This window comes from Acomys minous (assembly GCF_964271855.1).
Source record: "Acomys minous genome assembly, chromosome: 7".
NCBI lineage: Eukaryota > Metazoa > Chordata > Mammalia > Rodentia > Muridae > Acomys > Acomys minous.
Genome location: NC_140488.1, coordinates 35,042,937 through 35,065,588, shown reverse-complemented (window position 1 = coordinate 35,065,588; position 22,652 = coordinate 35,042,937). Strand labels below are relative to the sequence as shown.

At 41.5% G+C, this 22,652-nt stretch overlaps 1 protein-coding gene and 1 pseudogene across 2 annotated transcripts in view; one reads left to right on the top strand and one right to left on the bottom strand.

Moving 5' to 3' along the window:
* LOC311601073 (A-kinase anchor protein 17B-like) overlaps positions 1–17,777 on the bottom strand; it is a 65,970-nt gene extending 48,193 nt beyond the window's left edge. Inside the window, exon 1 of the mRNA XM_084788412.1 lies at positions 17,690–17,777. The gene's annotated coding sequence lies outside the window, so the exon portion shown is untranslated. The remainder of the gene's footprint in view (positions 1–17,689) is intronic.
* A 909-nt stretch (positions 17,778–18,686) lies between these two features.
* On the top strand, positions 18,687–19,327 carry LOC311601146 (U2 small nuclear ribonucleoprotein B''-like; annotated as a pseudogene). Its single transcript has one exon. The product of its transcript is annotated as a U2 small nuclear ribonucleoprotein B''-like (transcript).
* The last annotated feature ends 3,325 nt before the right edge of the window (positions 19,328–22,652 follow it).

Sequence of the window (22,652 nt, the reverse complement as noted above, 5' to 3'; positions counted from 1 at the left end):
AGCTTGACTCTTAACTCTTCCTAGCAGGCCCCTTCAACAAAAACATCCTACTCTCTGTTTGGTCTCTTACATTCTAATCTAGCTGCCTGCCCCCATCCCCTGCCCGCCACTGTCTACTGTGGGTGGCTTTCTTGCTCTGCCTCATCTAATGGCCTTAGGACTGAATTGTCCAAGAAAGAACGGGGAATTGACTCTCTCTCTCTCTCTCTCTCTCTCTCTCTCTCTCTCTCTCTCTCTCTCTCTGTGTGTGTGTGTGTGTGTGTGTGTGTGTGTGTGTGTGTGCATGTCTCTGTGTGGGTGTGCATGAGCGCATGCATGCTTAATTTTGATATATATGTGATATATAAGACCATCTGAGGATCTTACATCTGTTAACACTCTAGTACCCCTCATTCTTCCGCTATCTTGTCTCCTAGGGAACTGATTGATTTTCCTTTCTAGGACTGTTCCTAGGTCTCTTCCAAATGAAATGTCAAATGCCATACATTTCTAAAACATGCCTTCTGAGCTTTAATGATATGTCTAAACAGGAAGAATTCTTTCTCTTAAAATGAAAATCTCTTTCATGCTCGTAGACTTTATAGTCTTGGTCTGTAAGTTGTAATACTAGTTGAGAGCACTGAATGCTCTTCCAGAGGTCCCAGATTCTTCCAGATGATCCTTGTTGAATTCCCAGCACCCACGTAGCAGCTCACAACTGATTGTAACTCCAGTCCCAGAGGAGCCGACGCTGGTACATAGACAAGCATGCAGGTAAAACACCTGTGCACGTGAAATAAAAATAAATAAAATCTTCCTTAAAAAGAAAAGGGCATATTTGTTTACAAAGACTATCCATATGCTATCCTATCATTTGTGATGAATGCTTTAATTGTGCAATTACTGGATTTTTTTTTTTCAAAAAGAGATGTCTTCCCAGTATTACAGTCTGGATCACTAACAACCTAACCTAGAAGGAGTTGGTTGTTTCTTAGCCCATGGTGTAGGTTTCAGGCTACAATCTATGCTTCGGAGTGTGTTTACTCCATCTGATGCTCTAAGCACTCTGGCCTTTTGTTTCTGTCCTTTAGGGTCATACATACTGTTACCATTCGTCAAGCATCTTATGTGACCCTCTTAACTCACAGTCCTCGTAAGGGCGTTATGAGTTTGATGTTTCTGATCTTATATAACACATAAGGAAGACCTGCATCTCCCTGGGTGACTCACAGGGTAAGTGAGTGATAAAACTGAGGCTGGACTGCGAGTCTCCAGATGCCAGACTGTGACATCTTATCACAGTCTTCTCCTATTTCTGAGTGCTTGTCCTTGAAAGCTTTGGATCCCTTCCCTCAGTGGACCTAGAATACTGAGAAACCTCTGTCTCAGTCTGCTTGGCAGGCTATCTTTGTCCAAGCCAAACCGGCTCTTTAAAAGTGACTTGCACTTGGATTTCCACACAGCTTTTCATTGTGTCATCAGAATACAGTATTTTTTTTTAAATGTCTAGGCAGATATGAAGACAAGTGTGCTTATTAGAAGAAAAATGAAAATAAACCGGCATGTTCATCAAAAGAAAATATCTGTAACTTTCACACTGACACTGATTTTTTTTTTCCTGTTTACTGACCTCTAAGAAGATAAACTAGACGCCATGAAAACAAGTTAAATGGACTTCAAAGGGGATTCCTTAAGTAAATTTCAGTACTGGCAAAGAAAATGTATGGTCATTTTTAAAGGTGTGAAGCAGATCGATAGGAGCTGGTGAGTGTCTTTTAAGCCATACTGTCAAAAGAATACAAACAGAGATTTAAAGGACACCAGGACCAGCTTCCTGTCATTTGGGAAATGCACACAGATAGACACAAGTGCATCAATGTTTATATGTGCATAGGGTGGTGGACTGTCTCTGGAGGCATACATGAAACACTGACAGAGTGGATGCTTCAGTGAAGCAAGTGGATGGCAAAGGTATCACTTATTGATACCTTCTGAATTTTGATGTGCCGGTATTTCTCTTAGAATACTTTAGCTGGATAGCACGTAACACTTTTTAGAGAATGGTTATGTCACGTGTGAGTTTATGGAACATACATGCAACCCAAGGCAGTATGTCTTAGGCTGTTTTCATGGAAATGGTTCAACTGCTTCCAACCTCCAATCTCCTTAGCAGCTTCCTTTCTGCCTCGCCACTCCCTGTAAGCTCCACCACACCTTCCAGAAGATCAATGTCTTCTTTCGCTCTCTCCCTGGCAGCAGGGCCTCCAGCTCCGCTCTCTCACTCCCTTCTAATTAATGTAACTAGGCATTGTGTTCCATAATTACAGGGTTTGTCAGGGAAATCAATAGTTGCCTCCCTTGTGACAATGACATTTTAGCTCCATCAATCTCCCTAGAGCCCAGTGGCTTCTCTGAGCTAAGAAAACTCCCAAGATGATTAACATGTGTATTTGTTCTCACTCATCTTAACGAATGCTTAAATATCAGCAGATTCTCAATGTACATAATTCTATATCATCAAAGTATGAGTATTTTGGAGAGAATATGATAGGTATATATTTTAATTGCTTTTACCAAGGTATATTTTACATACCACAAAATCCACTGTATATGCTTGTGTGCCTTACAGCAAATACAAAATAACTGTATGGTCAAATGTATGTGTCTGTGTTGATCTTAAGAATCTAACTTAAAATATCTAAAATCACAGTATATTTCAGATACCACTCACTTTCTCTCCTCTGATCTCAAATTCAAAGCATTCTATACTCATTAATGGAAGAATTCTAGCATTATTGTGTCTTTAGAACCACGACCAAGGTATGGTGGCACACACCTGTTACTCAGCATTTGAGAGGTGCAAACAGGAGGATCAGGAGTTACAGGTTAGCTACATAGAGACCCTTTCTCAAAAGTACAAAGGCTCCTGGCTCTCCATTCACCTGCAACACGGCTTGCATAGAGCATATAGATCGTGTGCCCTAGCTCAGTTTCTCACCTCTTGCTGGTTTCTAAAGGTCCCTTTAAGACTTACATGAAAGGGCTCTTCTCCTTTTGCCTTGTTGTTGTTTTGAAAAGGGGTCTCACTCTGCATCCCAAGTTGGTTACCCTAGACCTTATAGCAATCCTCCTGTCTTGGCTTCCCAGAATGCTGAGAGTACAGACATGAGCCACCACATCTGTCTAACACCAAGCATGCATGCACACACACACACACACACACACACACACAGAGAGAGAGAGAGAGAGAGGGGGGGGCAGGGGAGAGAGAGGGGGGAGAGAGAGAGCACTTCTTCTGTGAATCATTGCTGGTGTCCTGGAAATCATTCCATCAACATCTTTCAATCAATTTGCACAGCTACATCTGAAGCTCTCATAATGGAATACAGCCTTGGTTTGAGGGTGAGGCTGGACATCAGCTAGGAAACAGGAACTCCTTCCTTTACTATCCTTTCTCAATTTTTTTTTAGCACAATTAACCAAGAAAGTATGTTCTTTTTTTTCTGTCCAAAGAAGGACTTCAGGTTGCCAGTCAATAGTGCACATCATCATTATTACGTTAGCAAGAAGGGAAGGTGGCATGAATTGTCGCAGATGAAACCATATAGGCACTGCTTTCTGCTTTTGACAAAAAATTGCACTAAAATTAGTCCCTATTCCCCAAGGATTTGAGCCAGGGAAAGCAATTTAAGTTCTCATCTTGTTTTTCTAGCAATCAGTATGTAACCATTAAGCAACTGGTAACAAAGAGAGTGCACTTTATGTGTCTGTGTGATGAGACCAGAAAATGGTCTCTGCCATCAACTATAGTGGCAGTAGGAGTCATTGGAGTTGGAAGGGAAGGTCAGAAACAGTTTTGCAGCACTAAATACTATTCTGAACAAACATGAAAATCCCCCCAAATATCCAGATTAATGTGGAATCTTTGTCAACTATTTTTATATTTTTAATTATCTATCATACCTCTCCCTTTAAAAGGCATTTCCCTCAGTAATTTTCACGGAAAGAACGTTTCTCCTAAAAAGACAGAAACACATGGCCAAAGCTATTTGTTACTTTATTTTGTTTGTTTTTGACACAGGATCTCTCTACATAAGGGGCTGTCCTGATTCGCTATATACCAGATCAGCCTCAGACTCACAGAGATCCCCCTGCCTCTGCCTTCTGAGTGCTGGGATTAAAGTTGTTCACTACCACCTGGGAAATAGTTATTTGTTATTATTTTTATGTTTAGTGTGTTTTACTTGCATGTACACCTACGTACATGTATACCTGGTGCCCACAGAGCCCAAAAGAGGGCGTCTGACCCCTGGAACTGGAGTTACAGATAGTTGTGAGCTGCCATGTGGTGCTGGGAATCAAAGCGGGCACATCTGGAAGAGCAGCAAGAGCTCTTAACTACTAAGCTATATACCCAGGCCTTCTTGTCACATTTTTTTAAAAAGAAAGAAAATTTGGTAATGATTAGAAACAATTGAGACATCGCACAAAATATGACAGTCCACAAAAGGTAGTTTTATCCAGACATCAAAAATCACCTTTCAAGAGTTTTGTTTGTGTTTGTTGTTGTTGCTGCTGTTTTACATTTTTAGATGTTCTGGAACATAATATAAAAGTTTCTTTTTAAGCTGTAAAACTCCAAATGGTTGTCATATATTTTCAGCATTGAAAAACTACCCCTATGTGTTAGTCTATTTTGAATTTTTATAATGAACTGCCTGAGGCAAGCTTGTTCTTTTTTGTTTGTTTATTTTGTTTTGTTTTGGTTTGGTTTGGTTTGGTTTTGGTTTTTTGAGACAGGGTTTCTCTGTGATAGCCTTGGCTGTCCTGGACTCACTTTGTAGACCAGGCTGGCCTCGAAATCACAGCGATCAGCCTGCTTCTGCCTTCCAAGTGCTGGGATTAAAGGCATGCACGCTTCTTTTAACAAAAACCAAAACCAAATGATTTTGTAGCTCAAAAGGATTTGGAGACTAAATGTCCAAAAATCAGGCAACACCATTTATTTGGAATCTGGTAAGGACTTAACAAAGATCAGATCATAACACAATGGTAGAAGTGCATATGTGTGGAAGAGATCATATCTTTGAACAGGGAACCAGAGATCTGGATGGGACCAGGCTTACTGCTTATAAAACAACCCTTAGTAAGAACTAACTCATGATCTCAAAAGAACTACTTCGATCTAAGAACCTCCTACCACGGAGGTGGAAAGCTGGCTCAGTGGTTAAGATGACTTTCTGCTTTGCCAGAAGACTTGAGTTGACTCCTAGTACCCACTGGGCAGGTTGTAACTGTATGTAACCCTAGTACCAGGGTAATCCAATGCCTCTGACCTCCATGGGCACCTGCACACATTTTCCCACATAGGCACACATACAGATACAGAATTAAATATAATAAAAATAAAATTTAATAAAAGACCTCCCACCAAGCCTTGCCTCTTAAAGGTTCTACCCCTGGGCATATCACCAACTAACCATGCATCTTACACATGAACACTTAGGGGACACATTCAAAAACATTATAACCCAATCTAAAAACACTTTATCACCCCCAAAAGAGAACTTGCTCCCATATTAACCCAAGAAAGAAAGAAAAACTCAAAAGATTAGAAAAAGGGAAAGCAGGGGGCTGGAAAGATGGCTCAGCAGTTAAGAGCACTGACTACTCTTCCAAAGGACCCAGGTTCAATTCCCAGCACCCACATGCGAGCCCACAACTGTTTATAACTCCAAGATCTGACACCCTCACACAGACATACATGCAGGCAAAACACCAATGCACATAAAATAAAAATAAATGAATTTTTTTAAAAAAGAAAGAAAAAGGGAAAGAAGCTCACAAAAAGAAGACACACAAATTAGCATACATGGGGAAAGACGTTCAGATTTGTTCATAAAAAGGAAGTGCTGCCCGGCATGGTGGTGCATGCCTTTAATCCCAGCACTTGGGAGGCAGAGGCAGGTGGATCGCTGTGAGTTCGAGGCCAGCCTGGTCTACAAAGTGAGTCCAGGACTGCCAAGGCTACACAGAGAAACCCTGTCTTGAAAAACCAAAAAAAAAAAAGGAAGTGTCATTTTCCTCATCAGAATAACAAAAATTAATCTATTACTGTCTTATACACACACACCAGTTAGGGGTATAAATTGTTGCAACCATTTTAGAAAATAATCTGACAGTAATTTTTAAGATTTATTAATTTTCATTTTATGTACATCAGTGTTTTGCCTACATGTATGCTTTATGCCAGGAGATGGCATCTGCTTGCCTGAAACTGAAGTTGCAGATGGTTGTGAGATGTCTTGTGGGTCTTAGGAACTGAACCCAGCTCCTTTATAAGGCAGTAAGCGTCCTCAACCAGTGAGCCATCTCTCCACCCCCGTTGTAATTGAAAGCAAGTAGCATTGGCGTCAATTAGCTTTGGGAATCTACCCTATAGAACATAAAGGACAAATTATCTAAGATTATATAGACAAAACTGATGTTTGCCCAGATAGTAGGTTACAGAACAATGCAGATAATTTGATAACATCTTCATAGGAGTAACTGATCTTGGCATAAGAAACACATTCCTGATTTTGGTCCTACTAACCCTATGCTTAAAGGTAATAGTCTCAATCTCCAGAGAGGAAACTGGGCCTCAGAGTTGTACACACAGCTGCCAAGTTTCTATTCAGGTTCATTTAGCCCCCAAACCAACAGGAACGGTAACTTTCAGGTTCTAATATCCAGAAACCGCCTCTGTTTTTGTTTTGTTTGGGGTAGGGGCGACAGCCTTTTTGGTGTAGAATTTTTGAGAGTTCTTCACATATGCCCTGGAAAAGTTATACAGCGTTCAGTTCCCAAGTAGGAACACAGAACACAGCAGAACCAACGGTGAGTTTGGAAGGAGAGATTGGACTGTTTCTGCTGTAGGTGCTAAGATAAGGAACTAGAAGTAAGGCAGGGGGTGGGGGTGGGGTGGGGATTAGGGGGGAGTGGGGGGTGGGGGGGGCACAATCCCTGTATGCCTGCCCTTCACCCTGTCATACTGGAATGGTGTGACTCTTTCCTATAGTAGTAGTATTGTTCCTACTGTGAGTGAAAAGACATGTAACTGACATCAAGATGTCTGCCCAGAGGAAAAGCTAGGACGAGAAGTCTAACAAGGAAATATCAGAGAAGCCATTTTCTTATACGTCATTTTTCTTTTTTAGGAGGATGCACTTCCTTGAGAAATGTGATTGGTTAAAGAATATGGGGACAAGCAAAGGAAAAAAAAAATAAAGAACATGGAGACATCCTGAAAATGTCTGACACACCACAGAACGTGCTGCAATCCTTTCAAGTATTACTGTGGCTGTTTGAATAAGAATGGCAGCCTGGCGTGGTGGCACACACCTTTAATCCCAGCACTCAGGGAGGCAGAAGCTGCCAGATCGCTGTGAGTTCAAGGCCAGCCTGGTCTACAAAGTGAGTCCAGACAGCCAAGGCTACACAGAGAAACCCCGGCTTGAAAAAAACAAAACAAAACAAAAGAGAAAGGGCTTTGAGATTTCAAAAGCCCAATCCAGGCCCCATGACTCTCTCCCTGCTGCCTACAGCCCCAGATGTTAGAACCCTCAGCTACTTCTCAGTCCCACGTTTGCCTGCGCGCTGCCATGCTCCTTGCCATGATAACGGACTAACCTTCTGAAGCTGAGAGCAAGCCCCAGTTAAATGTTTTCCTTTATAGAAATCCCATGGTCATAGTGCCTCTCCACAAAACTAGAACACTGACTAAGACAAGCGCACATGAAATGTGATTGCAAGGAAATTGTGGCAGAGCTGCACTGCCACTGCTGAGAGCAATAAAACTGAAGCTCACCCGACTGCCCAGAGTGTGCTCACGTGAGGCAGGAATTAGAAGCAAAAGACAGGTCAGTAGCATCATAAGATGTTATTTTCTCACTTGGTAGGTAAATGGGTTGGAGGGCAGGATGAAACAGCAGTGTTGGTCTGCAATGTCTTACGTCTGGAAGGGGAGTCATATGGAAAACAGTACAAATTACATCTATGCTCCATAGCCCGCCCTCCCGAGATTTAATAACTCAGCATTCAGAAGAACAGCGGGATAATAAAGAGGGAGAAAATAAGGTAGAAGTGATAGTGATGGAACTGGGCATAAGAAAGGTAGTATGGGGCTGGAGAGATGGCTCAGTGGTTAAGAACACTGACTGCTCTTCCAGAGGTCCTGAGTTCAATTCCCAGCAACCACATGGTGGCTCACAACCATGGATAATGTGATCAGATGCATACTGTATACATAATAAATAAATTTTAAAAAGGAATTAGCTTATAGTTAAAAAGAAAGAAAGAAAGAAAGAAAGAAAGAAAGAAAGAAAGAAAGAAAGAAAGAAAGGTGGTATATGATACACAGTTCGCCTGGCCAGAGAAGTCTGTGCTTAAAGAAGTGCAGAAAGAAGCTCAACTTAAAAGGGACTTCAGGGGGCTGGAGAGATGGCTCAGTGGTTAAGAACACTGACTGCTCTTCCAGAGGTCCTGAGTTCAATTCCCAGCAACCACCTGGTGGCTCACAACCACTTATAATGTGATCTAATACCCTCTTATGGCCTGCAGGTGTACAGGCAGAGCAATGTATACATAATAATAAATAAATCTTCTTTTTAAGTCAGTTGTGCTTTTTTTTAAATAAAAGGGGGGACTTCAGGCTTGGCATGGGGCTTTTGTAGCTTTAATGATCCTCATTATGAATCATGATCGTTACTGAGGTAGAAGAAGGTGTTGAAGGTCTGAGTGACTTAACCCAGGGTGTACCTTTGATGCATAATGTGCTAAATCAATCAAGAGGAGAGGAGAAGAGAAGGCAGATAAAGTGGCCTGTGTAGGTCACTTGATAACAAATGTAGCAAGATTTGTGTCGTCAGGTTCCTGGGTGAATAATTTATAGAATATCAAACGATGAGCTTCTAAGCTTCTGGAATGCCTTGGTACCTGAATGACAGTCCACCAAAGAAGGGGATAGCACAGAGATGCCAGTTTCTGTAGGAAAAAAAGACTTTTGTGACATGAGAACCACCTTAGCCGCTTCCCTCATGGGGTACCACAGTTGTCTGCAGGTGGAGATTATGCAGAGCAACCAGAAACATCAACTGAATTGCAGATTATATTTACAGTTGTGAGCCTCGCCTTTAACAACTGAGCCATCTCTCCAGCCCCTGAATTGCAGATTAATTTGTTTCTTTTTTGTAGGGTGGGGGGGAGTTTCGCGACAGGGTTTCTCTGTGTAGCCTTGTCTGTCCGGGACTCGCTATGTAGACCAGGCTGGCCTCGAACTCACAGCGATCTGCCTGCCTCTGCCTCCCGAGTGCTGGGATTAAAGGTGTGCACCACCATGCCCGGCTGGTTCCTTCTTAATATACAGCATATTTGGTTTGGGGCAGATAGTGGAGCCAAGTGTCTCTTGCTTTCTGGTGGCCCCCAGATGCATCAGAGACAAAGGATACCAATGGATAGATATTAAAATAGAGCAGTGTTTGATAAAAAGGTTCCAGCTTCCCTAGGGATAGACAAATGTACACTGCGTCTATATCTTCCAGGGGGTAGAGACTATTAAGAGAGCCTGGGGCTGTTTCAGAAGCTAGCTGTGCTCAGTGAAGAGGAAGTGGCCAGGAGTCTAGGAGGCATGGGAAGCCAGCTAGAAGCACGCAGCAGGTGCAGCAGGGGAGAGTGTTGCTCTGATACCTCTTACCATTGGATGAACAGAGAAAAAACCATCTGGCCCCTTTGAGCCTTTCTAGCATGTGAGGATGGAGCCCCATGGCAGTGCCCCAGAATGAGAAATGAGGGCAGATTCCAGAGGATTATAGAGTGTAGAGGTTTAAATACAACAGTGCCTCAAACTCATACCGCTATATACAATATTTCTTTTTTACAGGGGTAATTGATACAAGTTCTTGGATTGTTTCATGCTTTTTAAATTTTAAGACAGCCTGTTCCACCCATTCTCCCCTTACTCCCCTTCCCTATGACTGTGACTGAGGGAGGAATGGGAGGATACAAGGGATGGGATAACCATTGAGATGTAATATGAATGAATTAATAAAATTTTAAAAAAGAAAAGAAAACTGTGACAGTGTGCTTCTGGATTTAATAAATATATGAGTAATAAATAAATAAAAGGACAAGCAAAAAAAAAAAGACAGTCTGTTCCTGTCACCATTAAAGTAATGGTTAAAGAGTTCAGTTGGAGGTACTCTGCATGGGTAGAAAAGGACATTCCCAGAAAACATGATTATTGTGGTGGTTTGAAAGAGAAGTGGTCCCCCATCGGCTCAGATTCTTGCATACTGTCTTCAGCTGATGATACTGTTTGGGGAGGTCATGCACGCAGATCGAAGGCATGATTTAAGGCTTTAAGGCCTTTCCTTACTTTTAGTTCACTCTCTCTGCTTCATATGTGCAATCGAGGATGTGATCGCTCACATTCTGATGCAATGTCTGCTGCTTTTTGCTATAACCTTTCCACCACAATGGACTCATCCCCCTAAAACTATAAGCCAAAATAAATTTTCTTCCTCAAGTTGCTATTGGTCATAGTATTTATCACAGCGACAGAAAAGCAACTAAAACAATTATTGGACAGAAATCCTCATTTTAGGGAGAAGCTAATTCCCTAAGTGCTGCCTGGGATGGGATGTGTCTGAAGCCATCCAATATAGGCTATTGCCATTGTTGCTAACTCCATTCTGAAACTTCCCAGCAAGACCCTATTGCTAATGACACTACGTGTTCTGGTTGCAAGGCACAGAGACTCAAGCTGGGACTGGACTAGCTACTTCCCTGCTGCAGCATTCCTAGTGCCGGCCACTGACAGTCTTCCTTAGTTATGGACCTATATACCACACTGTAGACATGCCAAGAAAGGTGTGATTTTAATGGTTCAACAGTGGAAAAGCTGTTACAGGTACAACCAAATATTTCACAAGGAAGGAATCTACATTTGGTGCTATAATGCCAAAACTGTGGTTAGGAAGGTCATGGGCCTAATGGGGGAAGATACTTCTTTTGTTAAATGAATAGATTCCTGCCAGATAACCTTCTCAGCATTTAGGTTTACACTCACTGATCATATCTATTGTTGGCCTTAATCAGACACCAACAAAAGTAGTAGCTAGTGGTAATTGCAGAGACAGAATTGATGAGGCTGCTGAGAATAAAGAGTCTATTGTTATGTGGACATGGTGGCCCAGGACCCATCCACAAACGGAACAAAACAACTAGACATCTATAGCACTTGCTCTGAGGCTCAGGGAACATGGCAGCACAGGAAGTGAAAGGAATATACAAGATGGAGTAAAGGGTGGAGCACTGTGGAATACTATCCTCTGGAAATGTCATAGCCTCAATAAGCAGAAAGAGTGTGGCTACCTGAATGAGACAGTTCCATGAATAGACTTGTTAATATTCCGTCATCAAAGGAAAGTGGGGAGGATCCTGAAACCTTTGCCTGAAATTCCAGCTACTCACTTCCACCTGCATCCCCTCCCAGCTATATGTGATTTGCATTCAGGATAACTGAAGTGGATGGATGTTCCATTCGTGCAGTTTTGGGGACTTTTTGATGAGGTAACTGTTTTTAGGTTATGAACATGCCTGTAAGTAGGCCCAATAAATTCACCACTAAGTTGCACTTGGATATAATTATTTCTTTGGGCTTTCATATGTGCCACATCTTGGGATGACTAGACATTTATTCAAATGTCCCCTGGGAAAACATCACAAGACAAGAGTGTAGAGGAAATTCACATTTCAATGAAATTGCTGTCGGTTTCTTATGGGCACGGGTAAAGGAATATTAATAGTGAGGGGAAATGGTTATAGGGAACATACAAAATTCAACAAATCAAATTTGTGTACTTCTTCAAGTAGCAAATATTCATTATGACTTATTATGTAACAGTCGCTGTTTAAAGCACTAAGGGATTTGTCAATGAACAAAACAGATGAAAAATCCCTACCCGTAGAGATTAGCGAGCAGAATGAAGCAGCCAACTCACAAATTAGATACAGATATATTATGGCAGATGGTGGGTAGCACTATGAAGCAGTCTCCTTCCACCCTTGCGTGGTTGTTAGCCGCTGTAGAACTCACGGCAGCTTGCTTCTTTAAGGCCAAGAAAAGAGAGTTCTTTAAACTCCATTGTTTCCTTGATATATCTACCCTTATCTACCCTGAGTACATAGTGTTGGGTCTCATAAAGATAGCTTCAAGCATCAGACATCTCCCTTTTAAAAGAGGTATGATTCATTCACTTCACTGGGTCAGGCTCACTCCAGATAATTTCCCAGTGGACCAACTCGAAGTTAACTTTATATTAGGCACCTTAATTAAATCTAAAAGTATTTCTTGAGGTTTGACCGTGTCTATTTCCTGGGGGGGGGGGGCAGGGGCGGGGGTGAGCTGGGTCATGTAATTTGTCCCAGATAATTAAAAACGGTGCCCATGGCAACAGCTTGAATGAAAGCTGTGGGTAGGAGAGCGTGTTGGAATCACAAAAGTGAGGGTCTTGTGTGCCTAACCGTGAAGAATCTCCTAAGTAGAGCGAAGGAGTAGTAGGTTTCAGTCAGTTGCTCAGCACCTTTACCACGCTAACTACACCAACCTGGAGTTGTCTGTAGGTAGGACTTACTGACTTCAGGTCAGTGGACAAGACTTTGAAGTGCTCAGCTGTCTCTCAGGTTGACTTAGAATTTCATATATGCAGAGAATGTGTTTTGATCACGTCTATTCCCGTTCCCTGCCCTCCAGTTCCTCCCTGCTATGTCCAGTTTCAGATGAACTTGATATATGCTAGAAACCTCAGTTGAGAAAATGCCTTCCCCCTCCCCCGCAGCCAGATCAGCCTATGGGCAAACTGTGGGATATTTTCTCCATTCTTGATGGACGGGGGTGGGCTAAGCTCACTGTGAGATGTGACATCCCTGGCCAGGTAGCCCTGGATGCTATAAGAAAGCAGGCTGAGCAAGCCAATGGAAGCAAGCCAGTAAGTAGTGTTCCTTCATGGCCTCTGATCACGTTCCTGCCTCCAGCTTCCTGTGTTCACTTCCTTGGATGATGGACTGACTACCAGCTGGACAATGAAATAAACCCTTTCTCCAAAAGTTGTTTTTGGTCATGGTGTTTTAACACAGCAATAGAGACCCTAAGACACACCCCTAGCTCCATCATCACTATTACCTCCAAATTCAGGTGCTCTCTTCTTTAAGAAAGAGACCGTGGAGTGCAGTGTGTGTGTGGGTGCTGGACCATCTTCTGTAGCATGGATGGACTGTCTTCAGCAAGAGCCTCATTGCACAGCTCAAGCATAGTGAGATGATGGAATCTTGCCTTTGCTTAGCTGCTGAGAATGATCTCAGGTCCAACACCGTCTTGCTTCAGGCTGTGAAGTCTGTGACTGAGCTTTGTGTGTGTGACATTTCCAGATATTTAACTGCGAGTGATGGCGCACACCTTTAATCCCAGCACTTGGGAGGTGGCAGAGGCAGGCAGATCTCTGTGAGTTTGAGGCCAGCCTACAAAGCAAGTCCAGGACAGCCAAGGCTACCCAGAGAAACCCTGTCTTGAAAAAAACAAAAAGAAAGAAAGCAAAAAAAAAAAAATCACTCGAGAATTTAAATTTTTTTTCTAGCCCCAATCTCCAGAGAGTCTTATTCAACAAGCGGAGGTGAGTCCCAAGAAGCCTGTCTCACACTTGCTGGTGATGGCTGCGCTACTGATCTGAAGACCACGCCTTGAGACTCACAGGTGTAAATCATTCCTTGTGTCACCCACTCAGCAGACACTGCTACTCTCGTCTGGGAATCTAGGCATAGAATGATGGGGCTGGAGAGATGACCCAGCAATTAAATACACTTGCTGGTCTTTCAGAGGACCCAACTTTAGTTCCCAACACTCACATTGGGTACCTCACCCATAATTCGAGCTGCAGGAAATCTGACACCCTTTTCTGGCCTCCACAGGCAAGTGCACATACACACAAAGACACACGCATATAAAAACAAATAAACACAGTAAGTAAGTCTTGAAAAGTGTGATAGTTTGGCTTGTGTCCTGTGGGAAATCACAGTGCCAGCAGACAAGCAAGCTTGTAGTCTTGGGTGTCATCAGGACTGTGGAACAAGCACCAGGGACCAGGGACAACAGAAGAGGCCCCAACCCTGCCAGTCAGAAAGGCTTTCTGAAGAAGACTATCCCCTATATGCACTTAATGACATGATAAAACATCTCTATCACTTTGTTAATAAGGAAATGAGGAATGTGATGAACAATATACGTCATGAGATTGAGATTACAATGACACAACTATAAACTTGGTTCTCATGCATAGAGGATCAAATGCCATGAACTTGATCAAAATAGGAAGAATACTTCTCTCTATATGCTAATAATAGTTTTAGCTTTTAAACACCTTCACTTTTGCTATATTAATAATCTAATCCCAAAGGGGTGGGATATGTACCCATTCCCACTGAAGAGAAAAGAACTATGCAGAGCACAAATGCAAAAGGGCAAATGTCACAGGGCCCATGTTAGAATTCTGTCTATCACAACCTCTAAGGGCACATGCCCATGAAGCAGGTAGACATGAGTCGAGTTCAGAACAAATATCTGGATGGGGGCATGCATGTTATGATATCATCGACACATAGATGGTACTTAAAGCTATGAGACTGCATGAAGCCTCCAGAGGAGAAATACTGATCTATATGAGTTCTGAGTCCTGAGTCCTGGAGAACACCAATGTATAAAGTTTCAATAGATGAAGTGAAAACAACCATAGAGACTGGGATCCAGAGGAGCCATAGTCAGGTATGGTGATGCACATCTTTAATCCCAGGACCGAGGAGGCAAAGGCAGGCAGATCGTTGTGAGTTGGAGGCGACCCTGATCTACATAGCAAGTTTCAGGCCACTCAGGGCTATGCAGTAAGCCCTCGTCTGATTTCTTTTTAATTTAAAAAAGTACAGAAGGGTGGGAATCAAACTAAAAGAGTGTAGTGCCCTAGCCATAGACGGCGAGATACTTCTGCTAAGTCATGGGAGAGGATTATTGAAGGTAGCCCTGGCAAAAGCTGTTAGGTACAGTGGTTCCAATAACAGCTTACCTAGATTGTGTTTAAGAGAGAAAAGGGAAAGAGGAAAAATTGGAGTTTCCAAATATACACAGGTCTTTCAAGGAACTTGTTTATAGAGAGGAGGCAAGAAATGAGTACACTGGTTAAAGGAGAAAGTTTGGTCAAAAGACTATTTTTTTTTTACAATGGAAGAAATAACATCACATTTATATGCTAATAGAAAGTGTCCAGTAAGAGGGAAAATGTTTAATTATGTGTTGGTGACAGGGTTGGTGGGGAGGCAGAGCAATGATACTGACTGAGCAGGAGGAATGAGTAGGATTAGAATCCAGAATGCATGTGGAAGGGCTGTGCGGCGGGTAAGATGGACAGAAATGTGACAGAGGGCGACTACGGGCAATGACGCAGGCAGGAGGATAAATGTGATTGGAAAGCTTCTGGAAACTGTCTCCTTATAGCCTTCATTTCACAGCCAAGTGGAAGTGTCCCCTGTATCCTTCCATATTGCCTAGAGTGTCAGTTTGAGTTTAGCTGTAGGTGTTTCTCAAAGGGTGCTATTAAGCTGTTTCTACCACGAGGGAGGACTTTAGTACTTTTGTGTTCGTCGTAGCTCTTAGGCAAGGTTAGTATGACTTTAGTTTATCTTTTTGTAATGATTATAATACTTGACAGGAAAGGACTTCATTGAAGGGGAGATAAACCTGTTTCTGTTTTGATCCCAAGTGTGGGACGGAGAAGAGGGCAGGATGTTTACAACTTAGATGTGAGAAAGCAAGATATTTTTCCACTTGGAAGTCAAACTACTTCGTGGGGGAGCTTGGTGAAAGACATCACTGGACAGACTGAGAGGATATATATATATATATATATATATATATATATGTATTATATACACACACATATATATTTATGAGCCCAAAACAGGAGAGGAGGCTTTTTGTTGGGACTTGGTTTTGGGCTGTTCATCCCTGCACTTCAAGAGGCTCCTAAAGAGAACTGCCCCAGGGAAAGCTTCAAGGCTTTGAGGTTCCAGCTGTTGCTCCTGGTTCCAGCAGCAACTTTGGTGGGATTGCTGGTCTGCTGAAACCCTGTTGACTACATCAGGGACTGATATCCTTAAGGCTTCATTATAGTGCTCTTTAATATCCTTTTCTGATTGTTTGGGTTAGTCGGATTGTTAGGGAGGTAGGCTCATTTAATAAGTTCATAATAAAATATAATTGATAAAAAATATTGGGCCTACACTTCATGTTGGCAGTCCACTAACTGCCTGTGTTATGGTTCCTTATAATGACTCTTGACTTCAGAAACTCTTAAGATGCATGCTTTTAGTATTTAAGGCTTGATGTTTTATCTTCACTTTCAAATTTTTCTATACTGTAGGTTAACATATGGTATAATCATGGCTCATCTTTTATGAGCTATAAATTTGTCTTAGGTTGTTTTCAGATTTCCTTGTCTGTTACTATTTTTCCTATTAATGCCTCATTCTCCTTTGCAAACTATTTAATATTGAGGCTTATTTATGATAATTATGTGCATATTCCATGCTGAATTACAGTTTCAAACAATATCTTAAACTCTCAAACACATATATTATAATTACTTTAACATTATAAAAAATTAAAACTCTTTTTAAAAAAAGAAAGAAAAAGAAAACCTATCCAGCACACCTAGCCATGACTTTCAGATATAATTCAAATGTTAAAACATAAATGAATTAAAAGAAAAACTTTTTAACTAAATTACAAGGGATACTGTAAAACTTTTATATCATTTGCAACTGACCTTTGAGACAAACTGATTAAGGCATTGATTCTGCTAGAGGCCCTCTAAGAGCAGACATGTCTAAGGTAATACATTTAGCAGGCTTTTTTTCCCCGAAATTCTGCTGTCAGCTAGGCCCAGGTATCTCGGGACTAAAAGAAGGGTCCTCTCCTGAGTTATGCTATTTCCTATTTAGAAATAGAGTGCTAGCTACCACTGAAGACAGAGATGCTTACTTTCATCCTGAGGAGCTTCTGAATAAGATGTAGGTAATGGTTTTGTGTTGTTTTAAGTCACTGCGTTTGTGATAATTTATTAAGGTAGCAATGAAAATTACTGGAGAGATAAAGGCAGCATTGACATAAGGGTGGAAAAGGCTCTCTGGGAAATCCCTTAACCTCTATCTGGACTCTGCATTCCTAGAACACAGGAGTGGAAGAGAGCTGGATCCATAAGCTGCTTTCCATACTGTTTCTATGGCTCTTAGAATGTGTTTTCCGAGTTAACATTAATTCTACTCCACAAAGCACAAGGCCATGCCCATTCGGCAGCCAAGAGTTATGGTGCTTTATAACTGCACAATGTGTTCCTGGGAAGTTTTCACACGCGACACAAACATCAACATAAACTGAAAACAAGACAGCAGGAATCATAAGAGGTGTCATGGCTTGGAGAAAGGAGGACCCCCCCCTCCACCCCAGACAAGACTATAAATGTGACACGATGAAAGAGAAAGAGAGGCAAGGCTCCTTGCGGAAAGAAGTGAACTGTCATCCCCAGCCAAGAAAAAAAAATGATGTAGGTTCACTTTGACTCTTTCTTACCTTGAAAGCAAGCCAAGAAAGCCCGGTAGTGCTGCTGAGGGAAGTCACAAACCATTATGTGGCCCAGGTCGGTTCTCAGCTGGAGGTTTCACCTAGCACCTTGGCCTCCATTCTGATCTTAGGAGAATGTGACCTGCAGCATTGGAAAACAGGAAGCCTACTTGCCTCAGGGTTTCCTGGTTCCTTTGCTAGGCAGCTGCCTAGACACCGGGGGAGGGGAAAGCTGCATAACATAACATTTTGAAGGAAGCCAAAGCCAACTTCTTCAGCACAATGCCGGGCCATCTAGCCAGAACCTAACAGATGGCTCACCTCCTTCAACTCAAAGGGAGCTAAAGGGAGAAATAGTGTTTACTTAGGATAATAGGCAAGGTGAGGAGGGGGGCCCAATTCTCAAGCCAGCTGGCGATTCTGCAGCTCCAGGTGCCCAAGTGCACTCCTTGTGTTCTTTTCAAAGATTTTTTTTTCTGCACAACTACTGTATTTCCCACCCATCTCCACCAACTCCTCCCACCCCATCCCAACTCTGTCTCACATTCATGGCCTCATGTTTATGTTCCTATGGCATTAGCAAAAAAAATGCAATTTAAAATATTAGTACTGGGGATGTCGCTCAGTGGCAGAGTAATTGTTGGCTATTCTCAAGGCTTTGAGTTTGATCTCAAGCACAGCAGAATAAAATCAAATGAAATACTAAAACACTCAGTTGGAAATTAGGCAACATGTATAGAGTAAAAATGTCCTAAAATCAAATATTTGGTGAAAGAGTTACATCCAGGTTATAAAAAATTCACACATATATGTTGGCATAGAAACATATACGAACAATAGCTGCATCAATCCTAAATTACATGATATGATTAAAAGACAATCCAAATATTTTTTAACATAGGGAGAAGATTTGGACAGAAACTTCGTAACTATTCAAAAGTCATACAGATTTACTTCAATCAGACAGCAAGGCTTGAAAATGAGAAGCAAACCTAGGGCTGGTGAGATGGCTCAGAGGGTGAAGGTGCTTACCACCAAGCCTTGGCCACTCAAGTTTTATATCAACAATATGTATGACAATATTTCAAAAGAAGAATTGAAGAGATCCCTGTATGCCTTGTTTTGTTTTTTTCACTTTGGACACGCGGTAGATATTGTGGCTTTGAAGACTATGAAAACGAGAGGGCAGGCTTTTGTTATATTTAAGGAACTGGGCTCATCTACAAATGCTTTCAGACAGTTACAAGGATTTCCACTTTATGGGAAGCCAATGAGAATTCAATATGCAAAAACAAATTCTGGTATAATATCTAAAATGCATGGCGCTTTTAAGGCAAGGAGAAGATGAAAGTTAAAAAGGTCCCCAGTAGCCATCCAAACTATATCCTCTTCCTTACTAACTTACCAGAAGAGATGAATGCAATGATGTTATCCATGTTGGTCAATCAGTTCCCTGGTTTCAAGAACATGAACTTGGTACCCAGGAGACATGACATTGCATTTGTAGATTTTGAAAATGATGGTCAGGCTGGAGCTGCCAGAGATGTTCTACAAGGGTTTAAGATTACACCATCCCTTGCCATGAAGATGCCAAGAAATAACATTTGGGATGCCAGTTCTAAAGGACTTGGTGTTATTTATTTATAGTGCTTTTATCACATTCGGTCAAGTCATTTTAAGTGGTGGAAAGTGAAAGTGAAGTTTAGGGGTGGGGGGTAGGCACCTAAATCTGTTTTTAGTTTTGGTGAACTATGAAATGCAAAGCCTTAATTGTGTACAAGAAATTTTTATTTGTATTCTGGGTACTTTTTTTAAAAAATGAATGAATGAGCCGGGTGTAGTGGTGCACACCTTTAATCCCAGCACTCAGGACGGCAGGAGGATGGCCGTGAGTTTGAGGCCAGCCTGGCCTACAAAGCAAGTCCAGGAGAGTCAAGGCTACACAGAGAAACCCTGTCTCAAAAAAAAAAACCCTCCCAGTTTGTTGCTTTTCTGAATGCTCTTAGTAGGGTCTTTTACAGAGCAAAGGGGGGTTTTCTTTCAGATTTGAAGAAGTCTGATGCATCACTTTTTCCTTTTAAATGAATGTTTAGAAAAAAATATATTGGTCGAGTATCAAATCTGGACGGACTGCTTGAAAGGCAGCTATGCTAACCACTGCACCAGTGCCTCAGCTTAGCTTTTCTGTGAATTATGTTTTTGATGCCAAGTCTAGATACTGTTTGCAGATCTCTGTATCCTGAAGACTTTATCATGAGTTTTTATTCTAAGAGCTTTAGTTTTATGTTTACACTTGAGTTCATGATCCACTTTAAGGTAATTTTTTTGTATAGGATATAATATATAATATGTAATCAAAGGGAGCTTCTCCCCACCCCCGTGTGTGTGTGTGTGTGTGTGTGTGTGTGTGTGTGTGTGTGTGTGTTTTATTTCCTCACCATATATTGAAAAAACATTCCCTCCATCAAATTTCCTTTGCACTTTGATGTACTTATGGAAATTTGTTTCTGGTTTCTGTGCCGTCTCCCACTGGCCTGGGACTGTTCTTCCAAAACATCATGCCTTTTTGACTTCCATAGTTTCATAGAGCCGTTCGATGGACTTTAGTTTGCCCCTACAATTCAGTCATGTGTTGGTTAGGTTTTTGTCTACTTAAGGCACCTAGTTGAGGCGTTTCTTTATTCAGATTGGCTATAGGCTAACCTGTAGAGCACTTTTAAATTAATAACTGATGCGGGAGATCCCAGATCACTTTGGGTGGTGTCACCCCTGGGAAAGTACTAAGCAAAGTACTAAGCAAGCCATGGGGAGCAAGCCAGTAAGCATCATGCCTCTATGGTCTCTGCATCAGTTCCTGCTTCCAGATTCCTATTTTGAGTTTCTACCTTAGCTTCCCTGGAGGATGAAATTTCTACCTGTAAGCAAATTAAACCCTTTCATTTCTCAAGCTAGTTCTGTCAGTGATTTAGGAACAGAGCAAAGAGACAGCATAACAGAGAGCAAAGTAGGACAACCCATTGATTATTTACCTATATGTTGCTTAGTTTCTATGTGCTTGGAGACTGTTCTCTTGTAATTCTGTTCTTGTAACCCAGACTTGTTGACTCGTGCCTGTCAGTAGACTAAAACAGGACAACTAGTGTGAATTCAAGGCCAGTCTGGGTTAGATAGCAAAACTCCATCTGAAACAACAAAAAAAAAATCAAAATGTCATTACTGAGTTTTTATTTTGGTTACATTGTGGTAAAACCATACACTTTCTAAAAATTGTGTTCAGATTTATTTAATGACATGAGTTATGCTGTATTTTTATATATGTTCCTGAGCACTTTAAAAGAATGTAAGCTCTAGGTAGAGTGTCTACACAGATGTATTTAATTTTGTGAATTCCTCCTACGTTCTTATTTGTTTTCTGTCTAGTTCTTCTAAATAACTGTTGTGAAAAGGATGTTGATGACTCCAGCTATTGCTGTCATCGTAGATTAATATATTTCACATGTATTATAGCTCTGCCATTTGGGGCATATACACTCCAAACAGATTTTGACGTCTTTTTGGTAAACTGACACTTTCATCATCAGCTAAAGTCCTGCAACTTTCTTTTTTTTTTTCTGTCATCTACAGTATCTGACACTTACGTAGCACCACCTGCTTTTCCTTTAATGTTTTCATTATATATGCGTGTGTATGATACAGATATTGTGTGGTCTGAGTGAAAATGGCTCCCATAAGCCCATAGACAGTGGTACTATTAGGATGTGTGGAAGAAGTGTGTCACTGAAAGCTCATGGCAGGCCATGTGTCTCTCACTCTTTTTTTTTTTTTTTTTGGTTTTTCAAGACAGGGTTTCTTGGTGTAGCCTTGGCTGTCCTGGACTCACTTTGTGGACCAGGCTGGCCTCGAACTCACAGCGATCCGCCTGCCTCTGCCTCCCGAGTGCTGGGATTAAAGGCGTGCGCCACCACACCCGACCCTGTCTCTCACTCTTTTCTGCTTCCTGCCAGCCCAGACATAGATGTCTCATCTCCTTCTCTCCAGCACCACGGCTGCCTGCACACTGCTGTGCTTCCCACCATGATGATATGGGACTAATCCTCTGAAACTGTAAGCCAGCCCCAATTAAATGCTTCCCTTTATAGTAGTTACCATGATCTCCTCACAGCATACACACACACACACACACACACACACACACACACACACACACACACACACGCATGCACGCACGCACATTTATATATTCTTACACTTTTAACATAAGTAGATTTCTGGAAGACAGCAACAGTTTTGTCATGCTTTTTAATTTTATAATTGATTTGTTTAATAGCCAAAATAAAATTGTATATATTTATTATGTACAACATGATGTTTTAAATATCTTTATGTTGTGAAATGGCTCAAAAGAGCTAATTAACATATATTACTTTGGGGGGGCTGGGGAGATGGCATAGTGCTTATGAGTACTTGCTGCTCTTGCAGAGGACCGGAGTTCAGTTCCCAGCACCCACATAGTGCTCCGCAACCATCTATAACTTCAGTTCTAGGGGATGGAACCTGTTTTCTGAGCACTAGGGGCACCAGACATAAACATAATGCATATACATACAAGTAGGCAAAACATTCATACATATATTATAAAATACATTTAATTTATTGAATAAAACAAAATACGTTACTTCATGTATTAACCAAATTCATAGTATAATCACCTAAAATCTACTCCCTTGGTTGGTTGGGTTTTTTGTTTGTTTGTTTGTTTTTTGATTGTTTGTTTGTTTTGTTTCATCTTTTTGGTTTTTAGAGCCAGGGTTTCCCTGTGTAGCCTTAGCTGTCTTGGACTTGCTTTGTAGACCAGGCTTGCCTTGAACTCACAGAGATTCACTCGTCTTTGCCTCCCCGAATGGTGGGATTAAAGGTGTGTGCCATTGCGCCTGGCTCTCTTAGTAAATTTTAAGACTATATTATCATTAAC